This window comes from Engraulis encrasicolus, chromosome 15 (genome assembly GCF_034702125.1).
Source record: "Engraulis encrasicolus isolate BLACKSEA-1 chromosome 15, IST_EnEncr_1.0, whole genome shotgun sequence".
Classification (NCBI taxonomy): Eukaryota; Metazoa; Chordata; class Actinopteri; order Clupeiformes; family Engraulidae; genus Engraulis; species Engraulis encrasicolus.
In genome coordinates, this window is record NC_085871.1 from 23,756,753 (window position 1) to 23,761,752 (window position 5,000).

General features: G+C 52.6%; 1 protein-coding gene across 3 annotated transcripts in view; it reads right to left on the reverse strand.

The window, feature by feature from the left end:
* pthlha (parathyroid hormone-like hormone a) overlaps positions 1-5,000 on the reverse strand; it is a 39,227-nt gene that overhangs the window by 10,846 nt on the left and 23,381 nt on the right. The gene's annotated exons all lie outside the window — the stretch shown is intronic.

Genomic DNA, 5,000 nt, shown 5'->3' on the forward strand with positions numbered 1-5,000 from the left:
TCCTGGATTTTAAAGAAAATAATTGATACGTTTCAGGGCCGTTTTGAGTCAAATCTAATGCAATTGTCTTTTGTTTGTGTGCATACAGGTACAGTATTGGCTGTTATGCTTACTCTGCAGAATCATCAGCAGGGGTTTTAGGATGGAAAGAGATGGGAAGAGGATGGTGGGAGAAGGAGAAGGAGACGGAGAAGGAGACGGAGGAGAGGGGACGTCTGTGAAAAATGATCACCCTCTGTTTTTGACTTTTAATAAGCTCACTTCAAACACTCCCCAGGGCACGACTAGAGAAGAAACAGGGGTGGGGGTTGTGGTGGCGCCGGGAGTGGGGTGGGCGGTAGGGGAAAAAAAGAGAAAAACACTCAATACATCCTGAGATGGCACACGAACAGCAGACTCTCTCTCTCTCTCTCTCTCTCTCTCTGTGTCTCTCTCTCTCTCTCTCTCTCTCTCTCTCTCTCTCTCTCTCTCTCTCTCTCTCTCTCTCTCTCTCTCTCTCTCACCCCTTTGCCACTCCTTGGTCATTAATTAACCATTAAGTAGCAAACAAACCCACACTGAGAGGAATCCTAACGGATTAATCCGGTTTTGTTGTGTTTTACAAGAATGACTCAGAAACTACTCCAGAAGCATCCATGCATCCTTCGCAAGGCACATCGGTCATGAATAAATAATTGTAATTGAATGGGGTTTACATGAACACACATCCCTGTCCTGCTGTTAGGCATTTGCCCTATCTATCTGTTAACTACTAGCAGGCCAATGCAACATTCCAATACAAACACATTAATCTACCTATTTTTTTGTGCAAAGTAACAATTATCTTTCCTTTCAGACCTACAGTGAAAAAGAATTCTTCCAACAATATTTAAAACAAGAAATGGAACCTTTGAAAGGGTTTTGTGAGCATGCTTGAAAAAAGTAGCTAGCACATCTGTCGTGTAATCAATAAAGTGCGGGTGAAGCAATTACTGCCATATTTGGCAACAGCGCCCTCTCTGGCAAGAAGTGAGATTGTTAATGTCTCCCAAGTGACCATTCACGGACAATTTACTGGCTGCCAAAAACAAGGAGTCTCTCTCTCTCTCTCTCTCTCTCTCTCTCTCTCTCTCTCTCTCTCTCTCTCTCTCTCTCTCTCTCTCTCTCTGTTCTTCTTGCCAGTACTTTTCCGAAGTTAAAGACAGGCACAAGGGAGCATCCACTCCTTCTCCTCCTCCTCCACAATACCTTTTATCACTGGCTACTGGTGATTCATGCGATATTCACTTTTTTTCTTCTTTAGAAACAATACTCTTAATTTAATTACACACACGCACACACGCGTGCACCCGCACACACGCGTGCGCACACACACACACACACACACACACACACACACACACACACACACACACACACACACACACACACACACACACACACACACACACGACACACCCACACACTCACACTCACACACACACACACACACACACACACACACACACACACACACACACACACACACACACACACACACACACACACACACACACACACACACACACACACAGATCATAGCACGGCACCACATTGCCTTAACACCCATGTCTGTGAGAGTGAGAGTAAGTTTGAGAGTGCAGGCTGGGCTTGAGCGCTGCAGAGGAGACCCCCCACACAGCGATAAGCATCAGCTCAATATCCTCCGTCTAGTGTTTAGACTACTGAGCAGCCCATTAAAGCATTATTGTCAGGGCCCTTATTCTCACACAAATCCCCCCTTCTTACACATACATGACACACTTTAGTCACCATTTGCCTGCCTTAGCACCAGCCTGCTTTTAATATCCCTTTTATTCTCTTATTTTCTTTCTTTTTTTTTAAAAGAAAAACAAGCCACCCGTTTCTTACTTTGTTTCTTTCACTCTTTCCTTAAATTTCTTTCTTTCTTTCTTTCTTTCTTTCTTTCTTTCTTTCTTTCTTTCTTTCTTTCTTTCTTTCTTTCTTTCTTTCTTTCTTTCTTTCTTTCTGTCTTTCTTTCTGTCTTTCTTTCTTGCTAAGGAACCCTTGTCCCATCCAACAACACATGTACACCGCCACTACCAAATCAGTTTCAGATGGGATATTTGCCCCGTGTTACTGGGTGGTGGTGGGGGTAGGGTTGAGGGAGGGTAAAAGGCTGTGTGTGTGTGGGGGGGGGGGTGCATGGCTGTGACTACGTGTGGATCCTGCTAAGGGCCTTTTGCGGGCCTTTAGCCTGATCTCGAAAATCCGAGCATTCAGGTAAAGGGGGGAAACTCTGCGAACCCGGAGGGGGGTGTACCCAGAGGGGAGGGGGGGAGGGGGATGTGTGAGTATAGGAACAAAGCTCTACAGATGTGTCAACGTTATGGGGATGCCCTGCTGTGTTAAAAATAACCCCCACTCTCTCTCTCTCTCGCTCTCTCTCTCTCTCTCTCTCTCTATCTCTCTCTCTCTCTCTCTCTCTCTCTCTCTCTCTCTCTCTCTCTCTCTCTCTCTCTCTCTCTCTCTCTCTCTGTCACCCTCTCCTTTTTCCCACATCCTCTGACAGTGACCCTCTATTGCTTCATTAAAAGTTGATTTCGAAAAAGGCAAAAGCAGGCAAGGTAACGGGGTGTGTGTGTGTGTTAGTGTGTATGTGTGTGTATGCGTGTGTGTGTGGGTGGGGTGGGGGGGGGGTGGCCTGGCATCGAGCGGAGCACACATGGACACACGGAGACAAACATTGCGGGGAGATTATCTTTCCAAAGGGAAAAGCTCTCGGCGCTTGTTTTGCATTCTGGGAAGTCGTGCGCGGCTGAGTGTGGGCCCTGGTCGGTCGGTACACTCTCAAACTCTCTCTCTCCCAGCTCTCAGGCTCTCGGGAGGAGGGAGGGAGGGAGGGAAGGGTGTTTCTTGAAGACTTGAAAGAGCGTTTACTCTGCTAGGCATAATATACTTCGGCGGGAGCATGGCGTTTGCCTTGGTCTGACGCCTAGTTATGCATCAGCATTATTTCAATGTAGTTCACTCCCTTTCAGTCCTCTCCTTTTGCTCTTTCCCTCTATCCACACTTCTCCACTCGTTCTCTGTCCTTCTCTCTCTCCCTCCCTCTCTCTCTCTCTCTCTCTCTCTCTCTCTCTCTCTCTCTCTCTCTCTCTCTCTCTTGTGTGTGTCTCTCTCTTCCCTCACCTCTGTCATCCTCATCCTCTCTTTCTCGTCGCCCTGTTTACCAACCAAACTGCCCGTGTTCGTTGTGGGTGGACACATAACACAATGGAGGCCTGAGATCTGAGATGAGTTGGGGTGAGAAAGTTGATGGGTTTTCTGGTGGTGCTGCCAGTTTTTCGCTTGCTGGTGCTGGAGGACTTTTTATTTGGGTGGTGAGTTTCAGCACGGGTGGGTTTCAGACCGTACGGGAGTTTTGTAAGTCGTGGTGGGGGTGGGGGTGGGGGTGGTGGGTGTGTGAGGCAAAATTGGCCGGCTAGTAAAGGGGAACTGGTTGTGAGCGAGAGAGGGGCTCTGGGGGGGGCTGCAGGATGGAGTGGAGAGGAGGAGAGGCTAAGGAGCTGGAGGAGGGAGGGCGAAAAGTGAGGAGGAGGAGGAGGAGGAGGAGGAGGAGGAGGAGGAGGAGGAGGAGGAGGAGGAGGAGGAGGAGGTGGTAGAGGAGGGGGGCGGTGGTAGAGGTTGGAGGTTGGAGGTGGGTGGAAAGGGCCCTCGTCAGAGCAGAGGGGGAACAAACAAGGGCATTTCTGTTTTTAGCAGGTGGTCCGCAAATTCGTACTACAGCCTACAGCACGGACCTACAGCCTTGCATCTGCCTCTGCCCCTGCCTCTGCCTCTGCCTCTGCCTCTGCCTCTGCCTCTGCCCCTGCCTCTGCCCCTGCCCCTGCCTCTGCCCCTGCCCCTGCCTCTGCCTCTGCCCCTGCCTCTGCCTCTGCCCCTGCCCCTGCCCCTGCCTCTACGCCTGCCTGTGCCTCTGCCCCTGCCTCTGCCTCTGCCTCTGCCTCTGCCTCTGCCTCTGCCCCTGCCCCTGCCTATGCCCCTGCCCCTGCCTCTGCCTATGCCCCTGCCTGTGCCTCTGCCCCTGCCCCTGCTCCTNCTCCTGCCTCTACGCCTGCCCCTGCCCCTGCTCCTGCCTCTGCCCCTGCCTCTGCCCCTGCCCCTGCCTCTACCCCTGCCTGTGCCTCTGCCCCTGCCCCTGCCTATGCCCCTGCCCCTGCCTCTACCCCTGCCTCTCCTTCTGCCTCTGTCTCTGCCCCTGCCCCTGCCTGTGCCTCTGCCCCTGCCCCTGCCCCTGTCTCTGCCTCTGCCCTTGCCTCTGCCCCTGCCCCTGCCTCTGCCCCTGCCTCTCCTTCTGTCTCTGCCCCTGCCCCTGCCCCTGCCCCTGCCCCTGCCTCTGCCCCTGCCTCTGCCTCTGCCTCTGCCTCTGCCTCTGCCCCTGCCCCTGCCCCTGCCTATGCCCCTGCCTCTGCCTCTACCCCTGCCTGTGCCTCTGCCCCTGCCCCTGCTCCTGTCCAGACTGAAGCACTTCTAGCTCTAGGTGGCAGACTGAGACATGCGGTGAGACCCTAAACAAGCCTGAGAAGAAGGAGAGGGGGGAGTTGGAGTAGAGAGAGAGAGAGAGAGAGAGAGAGAGAGAGAGAGAGAGAGAGAGAGAGAGAGAGAGAGAGAGAGAGAGAGAGAGAGAGAGAGAGAAAGAGAGAGAGAAAGAGAAAGAGAAAGAGAGAGAGGTAGCAGCAGGAGTAGGAGAGGGAGAGAGAGAGGGAGAGAGAGAGGGAGAGAGAGAGGGAGAGAGGGAGAGAGGGAGAGAGAGAGAGGTAGCAGCAGCAGCAGGAGAGGGGCTATGTGGGTATGTTTCGAGGGGACAAGGGGTTGGGGAGTTCGGGCGGTCTGACGACGAGGGCAGCCAAGGAAGGTTACAAGGCTCCAGCCTCACAGCCCCAGCACTCCATCACTCTACCCCCCTGCCCTCCCAAACTCCTCTCCTCTCCTCTCCTCTCCTCTCCTCTCCTCTCCTC